Source organism: Bos javanicus, chromosome X, assembly GCF_032452875.1.
Source record: "Bos javanicus breed banteng chromosome X, ARS-OSU_banteng_1.0, whole genome shotgun sequence".
Lineage (NCBI taxonomy): Eukaryota > Metazoa > Chordata > Mammalia > Artiodactyla > Bovidae > Bos > Bos javanicus.
The window spans coordinates 101,523,534-101,539,721 of record NC_083897.1 but is presented as its reverse complement, the minus strand read 5'-3'; positions in this window follow the sequence as shown (position 1 = coordinate 101,539,721).

Below are 16,188 nucleotides of genomic sequence, written 5' to 3'. Positions count from 1 at the left end.
ATATGTTCTTGAGATTGGAATGAAAACTGACCTTTTCCAGTCCTGTGGCCACTGCTGAGCTTTCCAAATTTGCTGGATATTGAGTGAAGCACTTTAACAGCATCATCTTTTAAGATTTGAAATAGCTCAACTGGAATTCCATCATCTCCATTAGCTTTGTTCATAATGATGCTTCTTAAGGCCTACTTGACTTCACACTCCAGGATGTCTGGCTCGAGGAGAGTGATCACACCATCGTGGTTATCTGGATTATGAAGATCTTTTTGGTAAAGTTCTGTGTATTCTTGCCACCTCTTCTTAATATCTTCTGCTTCTGTTAGGTCCATACCATTTCTGTCCTCTATTGTGCCTACCTTTCATGAAATGTTCCCTTGGTATCTCTAATTTTCTTGAAGACATCGCTAGTCTTCCAGATGTTCAAGCTGGATTTAGGAAAGGCAGAGGAACCAGAGATCAAATTGCCAACATCAGTTGGATCATAGAAAAAGCAAGAGACTTCCTCAAAAATATCTATTTCTGCTTTCTTGACTACGCCAAAGCTTTTGACTGTGTGGATCACAACAAACTGTGGAAAATTCTTCAAGAGATGGGAATACCGACCATCTTACCTGCCTCCTGGGAAATCTGTATGCAGGTCAAGAAGCAACATCTAGAACCGGACGTGGAACAACGGACTGGTTCCAAATTGGGAAAGGAGTATGTCAAGGCTGTATATTGTCACCCTGGTTATTTAACTTATATGCAGAGTACATCATGCAAAATGCCAGGCTGAATGAAGCACAAGCGGAAATCAAGATTGCTGGGAGAAATATCAATAACCTCAGATGTGCAGATAACATGACCTTTATGGCAGAAAGCGAAGAGAAACTAAAGAGCCTCTTGGTGAAAGTGAAAGAGGAGAGTGAAAAGCTGGATCAAAACTCAACATTAAAAAAACTAAGATCATGGCATCCAGTCCCATCACTTCATGGCAAATAGATGGGGATACAGTGGAAACAGTGACAGATTTATTTTCTTGGGCTCCAAAATCACTGCAGATGGTGACTGCAGCCATGAAATTAAAAGATGCTTGCTCCTTGGAAGAAAAACTATGACCAACTTAGATAGCATATTAAAAAGCAGAAACATTACTTTACCAACAAAGGCCTGTCTAGTCAAAGCTATGGTTTTTCCAGCAGTCATGAATGATGTGAGAGTTGAACCATAAAGAAAGCTGAGCACCAAAGAATTCATGCTTTTGAACTGTGGTGTTGGAGAAGACTCTTGAGAGTCCCTGGGCAGCAAGGAGATTAAACCAGCCCATCCTAAAGGAAATCAATCCTGAATATTCATTGGAAGGACTGATGCTAAAGCTGAAGCTCCAATACTTTGGCCAGCTGATGTGAAGAACTGACTCATTGGAAAAGACCCTGATGCTGGGAAATATTGAAGGCAGGAGGAGAAGGGGATGACAGAAGATGAGATGGTTGGATGGCATCACTGACTCGATGGACATGAGTTTGAGCAAGCTCTGGGAGTTGGTGATGGACAGGGAAGCCTGGTGTGCTGCAGTCCACCGGGTCACAAAGATCTGGACACGACTGAGCGACTAAACAGAACTGATATATGTCCTTCAAATCCTTATTCCCCCAACACTGATTTCAATTGATTATATATTTATTTTTATTTATTCATGGAATAGGGCTTCCCTGGTGGCTCAAGAGTAAAGAATCTTCCTGCAATGCAGGAGATTTGGGTTCGATCCCTGGATCGGAAGATCCCTTGAAGGAGGGCATGGCAACCCACTCCAGTATTCTTGCCTGGAGAATCCCATGGACAGAAGAGCCTGGTAGCTATAGTCCATAAGGTCACAAAGAGTCAGACACGACTGAGTATGCATGCTTGTTTTTCTGGAATAAATATTTATTTAAAGTATATCACTTGCCTTCTAGGTGTTATGTTTACAAATAATGAAGAAATCAAGGTTACTATTTTCAAAGAATTAAAAATCTAATAGGAAAATCTAACAGGTTTAAAAAATACAAGTATCTAGAAAATATCAAGTATTCAGGGCATGGAGTAAGTAGAAGGGATACGGTTCAAGAAAGTCAGAAAAAGTTTGAGATACATGAATTTAGTCTTAAAAGATAAGCAGGAATTCATCAGAGGACTTCTAATATTCTGCATATACAATGACCTATACAGGAGGAAAACTTATCCTTTCTTCTCTTGTAGGGGTCTTTGGCTGGTCTAATAATTAAATTGACATAAGACAGATGAACAGGAGAAAAAATATTTAATTCATGCTTATTGGAACTCATAGAAATATGAGACTCAAAGAAGTGACCAAAACAGGGAGCTTTCATTTTCATACCTTTTAGAAAAAGAAGTAATAGATTCATGAAGAATATACAAGACAAGTTTGGACTTAGGGTAATAAGTTAATGAAGAAGTAACAAGATTTGTTTATATAGCCTTCTCAGCCCTGAATTCCCTATCTCTGGTGACAAGGATGCCCTCTCTCCTCCTGGTACAGGGAGGATACGTTTTATGTGAGAGATTTATTTCCTGATTTCAGAGGAACAAAGGAGGCTCAGAGTGTCTTTCTTTCACTGTGTGTGCTAGTGGATTCAGTCATGTCCAACTCTGTGAGACCCGCCAGGCTCCTCTGCTGTGGGTTCCTCTTTCTTAATTAATTTTAGTTCAAAATAATGAATATGCCAAAGTGGCATATTTGGGGGTGGCCTGCCCTGAACCCCATCAGTGCCAAAAAATGGAAACATGAATGGCATGTTCAAGGAATTGCCAGGAGCTTAGTAAAACTAGCTTGCCAAGGTTGAGGCATGTGACAGGAGGTAGAAATGAAAAGATTATCAGAGACTAGATTATGAAGGGACTTGGAAACTGCTTGTGAATGGAGATGTTGTCCTGCAGGGAATATTTAATTCTTGAAGAAACAGATATCATAAGGTTTGTTAAAAAAAAAAAAATATATATATATATATATATATATTTATATATATATCATTCAGGGCAGACTGAAGGGGGTGAAAGCAGGAGCTATTGAGTCCAATTAAGAAGATGTTGGGTAATCCTGAAGGGGAATTAGGATGGCCTGACCTAAAGGATAGAATTACTTATTCCTAATTCAAGACCATCTTTTAAGTTGTATTCAATAAATAGATTGTGATGACTTGGGCAACATCTGTAATATGCTATCTCCCAGGATCATCTTGAGTAATATATACACATTGTCTAGCAGAGAGTGGCCCAGTCACACGACATGTGCTTTGCAACACTGTCCTTTTTCCATCCCCTATAGGACATCTTAAACATTTACTTCCCTTTATTCATGTGTCACATGACACTTATATTAGCACATGAGGAACTACCTTGTCCTTTCTCACCAAGGCATAGAATTTCATCATATGATTAAACCATACATCTAACCAGTCCCCTGCTAATGGACTTTCAAGTTGTTGTCATTATTATTTTTATTTTTACTCTCAATGCTATTACAAAGTGTTGTAATTCCCATCCTTGTGTGTTTATGTTTGAGTGAGTGCCCAAGTATTTCTGAATAATAGAGTCAATAATATGTATTTCAAACTTTCATAAATAACACTGGGTCTCTTTTGCCCACTGATTCCCAACTGGGTGAGAGAGAGCTGCCTCTCTGTGTTGCCTGGGAAACTTGTCAAAACCACCTGGCACCTACTCCCTCTGGGCCATTCTTACATGCACACTTTGATCAGATTCTGGGGGGGTGAAGACAGGGGGAAAATAAGGAATATGTGGTTCCCTGGGTATTTTTGTTCCATGCCTTCCTCTCTTGAGGACCATTGCTTTAGCTCTTCTAATTAGGAGACTGATGCTCTGAACTAATTCATTTTCCACTGGAGAGAGCTTGTGTTGGCCACAGTCCTCGCAAGAGAAAATGTTCCTTTAATATTTGCAGCCCTCTATTCTTCAAGAAGCAACTTTTTTTTTTTCCCCCAGAGTCAACATTGCTTAATGTGAACACTTCCCAGTTCAAAAGAATAGGTCAGTGATGGTCTACAAAGCAGGATGGAACCCAAGAGTTTCTCGTCTTCATCTGCAGTCCTCTAGTCAAAACCATATTTAATCACATAGGGCCTAAGTGCCTCACTCACTTCATCCTTATCCCAACCCTATACTCCAGGTGATTATCCTGAAAACTCATCAATAAGAATGTTAATATTTTGGAGGGAAAAAAAGTTAGTAGACAAAATACTCAGGTTGCTCTCAATAAGATAAGAAATTGGACATAAAAGGCAAAAACACTATTAACCCCTTTAACAATTTTCATACAAGCAATTGACTTTGTGTAACTTCCCTGGAAAAGAAAATTTAAAGTGTCAACACATTTTACTAGAATTCAAAGGCCCAAGGTTTAAAAGAAAGGACTAAACTTTAGAACCTGAGACTAATTATCTAAGAAGAGAGAAAAATGGAAGTTGGAGATATTTTTTAGATAGCTGCCAACCACAGGAAACTTGTCTGGAGGATAATCAATAGTTGCTCTCCATTTTACCAGGAATGAGTCACTTAGACATAGATTTGAATTACACATAAAGACAGATTTACCACATTTCTTAAAGCAAATCTTCATTTTAGTTAAAGTACTTAGAGATGCATTTAAGTGAGAGACAATGGATTATCCTTTCATTTTAGAATGAGAAGCTATATGAAAATTGTACCAAGTTGTACAATTTGGGGTACAATGGCTATCCTTGATGTGTCAGTTTTTCCTACTTCTGACGACGACTCTCTCCTTGACCAAACCTGTGTCAGGCTCTTCTGGGTCCTTGTCTCAACTAGGCCCCAGCCTTGGGTTCTGTCCTTAGCCCACTCAGTCCAGTGTTCGCAAGAATCCTCCTGCTGGGTCGGTTTAACAAAAATCCTCACTCTTGATATCTGACCAAATTCCTTATCCTCCACCTTCAATATCTTATCACTCTGGCCTTACTGAAGGCAGGAATCTTGTCAAGTCAATTTAACCAGAATCTTTCTTACCCTTTGATGCTTCCTCTTAGTAATTCTACATCCCTGGACCCGAACCCTGCTCTTTGGCTATGAATCTTCACTTGTCCTATTGTATTCAGATTGGAGCTGGATCTCTCACCCTCACTGAAAATCCCCATTGCAATGGTCCCTGTTGAATAAAGGCTTCCTTAGTATCTTTAACAAAGCTGTGGGAGGTTATCAGGAAAAGCACAATAAACAAGGATTCAGTTGTTATGCAGATTTAGGTCCTTGTCACCTGCACTGATAAGAGTTCCTAGAGATTTAGTCATCTGACTAAGTGAATGAGCGCGCACACACACACACTCAAACACACACACTCTTCCTGGTACAGAGAAGGAGATACCTTGACAAATGGAGACCTCCCTTATAAATGTAAATGTCTTTTTCAGAGGGTAACGACTACGTGATTTTCAGATTTTCTCCTATGCCTTCTTTTTCTTAAAAATAACCAGCTCAAGATAATCCTTACACCAAAGAGGCATAGTGTCAACTACAAGTTGGCACTTGCCATGGGCACTTGCCATCTACCTCTACAAGGATTTAATCATGTGCTACTGCAGCTGCTGACCTTCAATATCCCCTGAAAGGAGTTCAGGATGCAGTGCAGAAATGAAGCAGTCTATGCTGGGTGGGGGGTGGGGACTAGCAGGACAGGTCTTCAGATAGTTAGATATTCTCAGGAGCTGATTTTATGAGACCAATTCTTGTATCTCCTCATATCTAGAAAAGTACTAAAATCCTTCATAGTGACAACTGTTTCTCGTGACTAGCAAAAGCTTCACCAGACTAGCAGAAACCTTCTGGAAAAATATAGGCTTGATTGCCTGTATTCTCCCTTCACCAAAATCATTTCCCCTAATAAAGTCCTCACACATTTATTCTTGCCTGGGTGTCTGCTTGTCAGAGGATCTGCTCCAAGACAACACTCTTTTGAAATACCCAAACAAATTTTCTGGCCAACCCAATACATGACATATGATTGCATTAATGCCAAGTTCTGGAACAAGCAGAACTAGCCTATGGTAGAAGAAAATCAGAGCCATTGTTTCTTCTGGGGGCAAAGACTAACTAGAAAAGGGTATAAAGAAATTTTGCTTTGTATCTTGATAAGGATTGGGATTACTCTGGAGTGTGCATTTGTCAAAACTCAGTAAACATATGCTAAAGATTTGTGCATTTCATTGTATATAAACTTTATATCAAAAGAAAAAAGCATAAATACATTTTAAATTTTAACTAATGATATGCACTCTGAAGTATTTTTCGGGGTGGGGGGAGTTTGCAATTTACTTTGCAATGCATCAAAAAATAAAAGGGAACTTCATACTCGTTAGGATGGCTACTACAAGAAAATAGAAAATAGCAAGTGTTGACAAAGATGTGGAGAAATTGTATCAGTAAAATGGTGCAGCTATGAAAAACATTATGGAAGCTCTTAAAAAAATTAAAAATAGAAATAGAATTACCATATGATCCAGCAATCCCACTTCTGGGTATATTCCCCAAAGAACTGAAAGCAAGATCTTGAACAGATATTTATACATCCATGTTCGGAGCACCATTACTCACAATAGCCATAAGGTGGAAGCAACCCAAATGTTCACAGATGGATGAATAGATGAATAAAGTGTAGTGTGTATACATACAATCAAATACTATTCAGCATTTAAAAGGAAGGAATTCATGTTGACCTGTGGACATGGAGGGCCAACTAGAAGTTACACTCAGATTTTCAACTGTGTGGAGAGTCAGTGCCCTAACCTCTGTATTATTCAAAGGTTAACTGTACTTCTTAAGTATAAGAAATAGTTCAATAGTAATTCTGATTAAATATGGAATTAGGTAGTTTCTAGTCTTTGGCAGAGATCAAGTATATGTTGGTGAGGAGAGTCAAATAGGACAATTGTCTGCTAGAAATTCCCAGAGCTAACTGGGACACTGGCTCCCCCATCCCCCACGGTAATGACACAATGGTATGCGAGTTCCCTAGTCAGCTGGCATCCAATTGCAGGGTGTTGTCTCTCTTAGGAAGGCCCTTATTATGATCATAAGTGTGTCAGAATCACATGCTTGGTTAGATGCTCCTTGGGAGAGCAGCAGGAGGGTGGGTCCCTTCCCAGGAGCACAACCTGTGATGTATTTAGCAGTTTCTAGCCCAAATACACCACTTCATGAGATGGCAGAAGACAGAGGCACTGTGTTCTTTCAATGGCTCATCCTCTGTCTGCGAGTTCTAGCCTGAACCACATAATGCTCGTGATGTTTGCCCAAGTCCTTTACTTAATACTTACTTAGACAATCACCTTGTAAAAACTATCAGAGAGGATTTAGAATCAGTCTGCTGGTCAGATAGATGCATTAATACACTTTTAGTTCACTATAGTTCTCATGATTTTAATGCCACCACAAACTGGTGTCTCCCAAAATTATATATCCAGCCTAGACCACTTCCTGATCTCCAGGTTTATATCCCAAATTGTATATCTAAGAAGCATCTTTTTAAAAATTGAAGTATAGTTGATTTACAATGTTGTGTTAGTTTCAGTTGTACAGCAACGCGATCCTTTTATACATATATATGTCTCTATTATCTATTTATCTATCTATTTCATTTGGGCTTCCCAGGTGGCTAAGTGGTAAAGAATCCACTTGCCAAGGTAGAAGACACAGGAGATGTGGGTTCAATCCCTGGGTCAGGAAGATCCCCTGGAGTAGGAAATGGCAACCCACTCCAGTATTCTTGCCTGGGAAATCCCATGGCCAGAGGAGCCTGGTGGGATACAGTCCATCAAGTCCCACAGGAGTAGCCAGGCTTTGGCTGAATCTCCCAGAGCCTGCATGACAGTCTAGGATGCTCTCCTCCACCTCCCTGCCCTCTCAACTTCCTGCAGGTCAAACTAGCATCACAGCTCACTGATAGATCTCCCAGCCTTGGCAGCCTCTCTTCCTATTTCTGTCATAGTCATTTCCCCTAGTAAAGTCCACAAACATTTACTGTGGCCTGAGCATCTACTTCTCAGAGGATCCGCTCCAAGGCACATTCTTTTGTGTCGGGTTTCTTTCACTCACCATATTGTCATCACGATATTTCTCAACTGGCGTTGTCAGAACTAAACACCACACATCAATGGAAACATCACAATTCTCTAAATACACCTCAGGTTGGGTCAGTATTTTCTGTGTCCCAGATGTGGGCTTGATCCCTGGTTCAGGAAGAGTCCCTGGAGAAGGAAATGGCAACCCACTCCAGTATTCTTGCCTGGAGAATCCCCATGGACAGAAGAGACTGGCGGGTTACAGTCCATGGGGGTCGCAAAGAGTTGGACATGACTAAGCACACATGCACACACACACACACACACACACACACACACACACACACACACAGGATAGCTGACCCAAGGGAATGATGTGTTGGGTTGGCCAAAAAGTTCATTTTTGATTTTTCCATAAATGAAACTACTTCAATCATTCTCATGCATGCTTTTGCTGAGCCCCAGCCCCTCCATCCTTCAGCTGCTGGATTTTGGACATAAACAAAGTCAGAGAGGTAACTCTGTCAACTTTTCTTCCTTCATAGAGCAGCAGAAGTGCTATGTACATACAAGGATGTTTGTCCCAGCTGATTGATACACAAATGTGCACAATAGTACAGAGATTGATAATATGGGCTCTGCGCTGGTCTACAGCAACACCCATGTGTACCCATGGTGGGGTGAAGCCACAGGCTGGGGCTTCATGCTCTCCTCCATGCTGTGTGTGCCCCTCCACCCCCTGGGCTGCCTTCTCAGGGCTAAGGGGACCATGGCTGAGGGCTGGCAGCACCTGACACAGACTGTCTGGGGCCTTCACCACTTGGAGTAGACTTTCAGACCTGGATGTCAGGGGCCTGACCACCCTGACCCCAATGTCTGAAAGCAGCAAAGTGGTGGTGGTGGAGAGCATGATGTGACAGGCACCTTAGCTCACATCACCAGCTCAACCTCTTGTAACCATAGCAGCCCCTGTTTTAGTCCCCCACCCATCCAGGGGCCTTGCCTTTCCCTGACAGCTACAGGAGTCTGCCTGAGGTGGGGGAGGGGAGGAAGCACCAGGGTTCTTATAACTAAAATAACTTTTTTCCATTTTTAATAAAATGCCAAAAAATAAAAAAGAACATGGTCTCTGGACCCAAACTACCTGGCCCATATCCCTGCCCCAGTACTGTATCAGCTAGCTGTGCTTTAGGCTACAAGTTACAGAAAAGAAGACCAGCAATGGTTTAAAGAAATAGTTCATTTTTCTCCCATTATACGAAATCTAAAAACAGGCACATCTTGGCCTTGGTTTGCAGGCTCCGCAGTGTCAGATCCAGCATCTCCACAATTCTCTTGGCCTTTCATTTATGCTTGCAAGATGGTGAGATGGCTGTGTGTGCTTAGTCACTCAGTTGTGTCTGACTCTTTGTGACTTCCTGGATTGTAGTCTGCCAAGCTCCTCCGTCCGTGGGAATTCTCCAGGCAAGAATACTGGAGTGGGTTGCCACACCCTCCTTCAGGGGATCTTCCCAACCCAGGGATCTAACCCAAGTCTCCTGCATTGTAGGTAGATTCTTTACCATCTGCTTAAATCATTTCTTACATATGCAAGATGGTAAGACACGCAAAGTCTTTGCTAGAAGCAATTAGAAAACTTCTACTTACATTTCATTGGTCTCTCCTAACTGCAAAGAAGCCTGAGATAGCAGAATTCGGTGTTACTAGTCTAAGGATGGAGGTGGACAAGGGAGAAAGTATTGGGAATAGGTGTTGAGTTTGGTAACCAATACAGATACTGTAGCTGTTCACTACTGGAGGATCTTGGGCAAGTTACTTCCCTCTCTCAACTTAGTTTTCTCATCAATAATGGTTATAATAATAAAATTTACTTCATAAATTTTGCTGTGAGAAATAAATCAGCTACTATATACTAATGTTTAGAACTATGCCTAGAACATAGTAAGTCCTTAATTATGGTAGATATTATTTATCACACAGGAAAATCAAACATAACCAAACTGTTTATCACAACAGGATCAATTGCATAAATAAATCTGTCTTTTTTGGGAGAGTATAACAGAATACCATAGAATAGGCAGCTTAAAAACAAGAGAAACTTATTTTTTCACAGTTCTGGATGCTGGGAAGTCCAAGATCAAGGTGCCAGCAAATTTAGTATCTGGTAAGGACCCACTGCATTTTGGTCTCTTAACTTCCAGATGTTCAAGCTGGTTTTAGAAAAGGCAGAGGAACCAGAGATCAAATTGCCAACATCTGCTAGATCATCAAAAAAGCAAGAGAGTTCCAGAAAAACATCTATTTCTGCTTTATTGACTATGCCAAAGCCTTTGACTGTGTGGATCACAACAAACTGTGGAAAATTCTCAAAGAGATGGGAATACCAGACCACCTGACATGCTTCTTGAGAAACTTATATGCAGGTCAGGAAACAACAGTTAGAACTGGACATGGAACAACAGACTGGTTCCAAACAGGAAAAGGAGTACGTCAAGGCTGTATATTGTCACCCTGCTTATTTAACTTCTATGCAGAGTACATCATAAGAAACGCTGGGCTGGAAGAAGCACAAGCTGGAATCAAGATTGCTGGAAGAAATATCAATAACCTCAGATATGCAGACGACATCACCCTTATGGCAGAAAGTGAAGAGGAACTCAAAACCCTCTTGATGAAAGTGAAAGAGGAGAGTGAAAAAGTTGGCTTAAAGCTCAACATTCAGAAAACTAAGATCATGGCATCTGGTCCCATCGCTTCATGGGAAATAGATGGGAAAACAGTGAAAACAGTGTCAAACTTTATTTTGGGGGGCTCCAAAATCACTGCAGATGGTGATTGCAGCCATGAAATTAAAAGGCGCTTACTCCTTGGAAGGAAAGTTATGACCAACCTAGATGGCATATTCAAAAGCAGAGACATTACTTTGCCAACAAAGGTCAGTCTAGTCAAGGCTATGGTTTTTCCAGTGGTCATGTATGGATGTGAGAGTTGGACTGTGAAGAAAGATGAGCGCCGAAGAATTGATGCTTTTGAACTGTGGTGTTGGAGAAGACTCTTCAGAGTTCCTTGGACTGCAAGGAGATCCAGCCAGTCCATTCTAAAGGAGATCAGTCCTGGGATTTCTTTGGAAGGACTGATGCTAAAGCTGAAACTCCAGTACTTTGGCCACCTCATGCGAAGAGTTGACTCATTGGAAAAGACTCTGATGCTGGGAGGGGTTGGGGGCAGGAGGAGAAGGGGACGACAGAGGATGAGATGGCTGGATGGCATCACCGACTCGATGGATGAGTCTGAGTGAACTCCGGGAGTTGGTGATGGACAGGGAGGCCTGGCGTGCTGCGATTCATGGGGTCACAAAGAGTCAGACACGACTGAGTGACTGAACTGAACTGAAATTAACTGAACTGAAGTACCCACTTCCTGATTTATAGGCAGCCATCTTCTCACTGTGTCCTCAACGTGGTGGACTGGTCCAGGAAGCTCCCTGGGGGTCTCTTTATCAGGGCACTAATCCCATTCATGAGGGCTTCACCCTCATGACCTAATCACCTTCCAAATGCTCCACCTATAGATCTATCATTTTGGGGATTAGATTTCAAAAGATACTTTCAGTCTATAACAGTTCATTGATCCAACTGGCACACTGTGTGTAGCCATCAAGATGTCAGTTGATCATGATTGGCATTGTAAGTTTGACCATATATTGTTCAGTTGGACAATACACAAAATATGATCTCTGTTATAAAAAGAAACATCATTTTCAGGAATCAGAGCTCTCCTAAGGCCTCAACTACTTCCTGCTTATGTGAGCTTTTTGCCATTTTCAAAGAATTGACTTTGTTCTCTGAGGAAATTATTTAAAAAATTTTTCCTAAATGTTCTGAAAGAATTTAAGAAATAACCAAGATGACTCATTTATAACTATAAAACTTAGTCCCCCAGAGAGTGTTTGACTCAATGAGTATGCCCTATATGCTTAAGAATTTGCATTTAAAAAAAAAATTTGGATTGTTTTTTTTAAGGAAGGAAATCAGATCTTTAAATGACACACCTCACCTTAATTTGAGAAACCAAGTACAGGTTCCCATTTCTGATAAGTCATACAATTTTTCCATAAAGAATGCTAATTTAATTTGCATATTCAAATATTAGAATCCTCAGATTTTTTTAAACAGTCCAAGAAATGTAGAAAATTTGTTTTCTCTGAAAGTATCCTTATGTCTTTGCCCCAAAGATGGCTCTGATGGCTTCAGGCAGGCCCTTTCATCCTGTCATTGAGTCCCATCATTTCTCTTTTTTTTAAATTTAAATTTATTTATTTTAATTGGAGGCTAATTACTTTACAATATTGTATTGGTTTTGCCATACATCAACATGAATCCGCATCATTTCTTCAGCTCATTTTCAGGGCAAATGTTCTGTTACTAAAATAGAAGTGTTGACCAAACTATTTAACAGTAACAGTTTATCAACCTCTAAGCTTGAGTTTCAGTGTAAAGGAGCACTACCTTTCAGGAATTCATTTTCAAGTTTTATCCCCTCAGTAATATATTCAGTGTGATTTGGAATATCAAATCCTCTGTGGGGTTTGTCAATTTCACAGACCTCTGAACTAACTCATGTGTTCAGTGAAAAAAAGAGCAGGCAAAACTTGAAGCTGAAATTTAGATTGGAGAGTATAATTGTAGAGAAGATTTTAATGACACCTGCTAATTGCTAGGAGACCTGGGAGAGCCTTGCAGAGTGTTAGGCAATATCCAGAAAAACACACACACACAAACACACACACACACAAAGGACTGGAACATAGCATCTAGAAGCATCAGTGGATCCTGTCATAATCCCATCCTCTCCAGGATCTGTCATATATTTTGCTTTTGTATCTCTCTGTAGATGGTGAACAGGCTTCCCAGGCGGTGCTAGTGGTAAAGAGTCTGTCTGCCAATGCAGGAGACTTAAGAAACGTGGGTTCAATCCCTGGGTTGGGAGGATCCCCTGGAGCAGAGCATGGCAACCCACTCCAGTATTCTTGCCTGGAGAATCCCATGGACAGAGGAGCTTAATGGGCTACAGTCCATAGGCTTGCAGAAAGTCGGACATGACTAAAGTGACCAAGCACACACATGTAAATGGTGAACACATCACTGGGGTTCTTGATAATCACAAGCCCTCTGGTAAGAAAAATAACAACATTGTTCCTCTTTGCACAACACACTGGCTCTCAACCTGAACAAGATGGTGTCTGAATTCCCTGCCACTCTCATATAGGCTTGTAGAGGGGGATACTTAAGTCCTTGCAGAGCCAGGAGATCAGCATCTTTAAGGCTCAGTGCTGAACATCAAGTTAGCCAGCACCCTGGGCACCAGAGAGGACTCCAAGTGTCTATACCTCACTTGCCCTCTCCTTTCTCACTTCAGTGCATGCCAGCCTGACCTTGACTTCTAGCACCTTCATTTCTTAGACTTGAAGGCATTCTCTGGCCACCAGAACCAGCTTTGCTTGCCATAGATTCATGCCCCATACCCGGCTCAGCAATCTTCACCCAAAGATGCTCAGGAGTGGATGATATACACCTTGTTCTCTAGACAGGATAACTCATTTTCCTAAGTCTTCTTCAGGACTGAACTCTAGTCGCTTCTAGTGGCAACTTGCTCAATAATGGACTATTTATTGGCTGCCTTCTCTTCTCTGTCTCCCTTCTGCATTTCCCTACCAGTGGTTCCTAGCATCACCCTCAGAAGAAACTACCTGTTTCCAAATCTTTGTCTCAGGATTGCTTCTGGGGGAAATCCAAATGAAAACACAGCTACTGAAACCAAGTACCGGGAGGAACATAACCAATATCCCCCACAGCCTGATGAGGCGGTGAAGTAAGTGCAGGCTTCAGAGTTGGATACGACTGGTTTCTAATCCCAAACCATCTGTATCCTAATTCTGTAACTCTGGCCAAGTTATATATGATCTTGGAGTCTCAGTTTACTCACTTGCAATATCCTTCCTCATAGGGTTGTTGTATTAAACAAGGTAACCGATGTAAAGGGCCGAGAATATAGGATGAACTTGAAAGTGGATAGAGAAAAATGGTATAGATGATCTTATTTACAAAACAGAAACGGAGGCACAGATGTAGAGAGCAAATATATGGATACCAAGAGGGGGAGGGGAGTGTGGGATGAACTGGGAAATTAGGTTTGACATATTTACACTATCGATGCTATGTATAAATTAGATAACTAATGAGAACATACTATATAGCTCAGGGAACTCTACTCAATGCTCTGTGGTGACTCAAATGGGAAGGAAAATCAAAAAAGAGGGGATATATGTATACAAATGGCTGATTCACTTCACTGTACAGTAGAAACTAGCACAACATTATGAAGAAACTATACTCCAATAAAAATTAATTTAAAGAAAGAAAGTGGATGAGATTATTATTACTTCAAGCCTCCCAACTCCCACCCCCAGGCTATGCAATGGAAGAGAAACCTGTACTTTCTGTTTTAAAGTGGCTTCCCAAAGAGAACTCTTTTTCACACTCATATGCACAGTTCCAATTTCTCCCAAACACCACGGAATGTGGAAATGACCCTTACTCCAGCCTGATTCAGGCAAGGAAAATGTTTTAACACATAAGAGATGAAAATTCACCAAGTTTCTTGAAAGGTTAAGAAGTGTTAGTCACTCAGTTGTATCCAACTCTGCAACCCTATGGACTATAACTCACTAGGCTTCTCTATCCACAGAATTCTCCAGGCAGAATACTAGAGTGGGTTGCTATTTCCTTCTCCAGGGGATCTTCCCGAACCAAGGATGGAACCTGGGTCTCCCGTATTGCAGGCAGGTTCTTTACTGTCTGAGCCACCAGGGAAGCCCTTGAAAGGTTAACATCTGCCCTAACTCATTACCTGAAAGCAAGCAGATGATCCTCAGCCACATACATCACTTGCAATTTTTCAACAGACGCAGCCGTTTACATCAGGGGAGCAACAAAACCCACCCAATGGAAGTGGTAGCCTTCTGGAAATTTGGGGAAGCAGACAAAATATTTCACTGCCCCAAGGGACCCCAGAATATGCTGTGGTCTCATCTAGTCATCAGGGTATTTGGAGACTGTATTTTGGGATTCCTCTGGTGTGTTTTAATGGTAGACATACCACCACTTCCTTTAAGGGTTGAATGATAATGATGCTTTTAATTTACATAGCACTTTTACTCCTTTAAGTGTGTTACTATATAGTGGTTTACTTCATTTTGTATTGTAATGGTTTTGACTTCAAGAAATTGTTCCTCTTTTTCAGTCAGAATTTTTGTAAACCACATCGTATTTCTCATGGCAATGTCCCTTTGGGATTTATAGACCAAATAAAAACCTCCTCTGTGTTAACACCTTTCAACAGTTGTAGATTACAGCTATAGCCCACTCCTCTCCCCTTTTCGTGCTTTTATCCATCAAAATCACTTCAAATCCATTTGAAAGTTGGGGGTGGGGCCAAAGAATGGCATTAAGCACCATAAAACTCCATCAGCCATGTCTTCAACATACCTTATATAGTTCTCATCCTTCTGGCCTGCCATTTCTTATAATTATTTTTGTGCCTTTTCTCTGGTTTCAAGAGAAAATACATAGGTTAGGTGAAAATTTCAGCAACATCACAGTAGAAAAGAAATTTTCAACTGTCAGGCCTTCACAGTCTATTTCAGACAAAAACAATTCCAGTCATCTTGGACTTTCTTGTCATTCTTTGCTTTTCTTCATTTCCAGATGAAGGCACTTAAATCCTTCTGCACCATGTCTACAAAATGAAATAATATAACTAAGGTGGATTCAGTTATTTTTTCCCCTCATAGTGCATTCAGACATCTTAATCTGACAGGCTTAACAGTTGAGAAAACTCCCCTGTAACTGTTCACACACACACACACACACACACACACACGCACACACACCTGCACCATTCCATCTTTCTGCTGCTCACCATCCCATCCTCACTCAGAATCCATTCTCCATGTGGCTGGTCCTGGCCAATCTCCCACCAGGCTGTGTCCTAGATTCAGCTTCTGCCTCAATTAAGGAAATATGGGAGACAAAGCAGCACTTATTTTTAAATTAAAAAGCCTCCT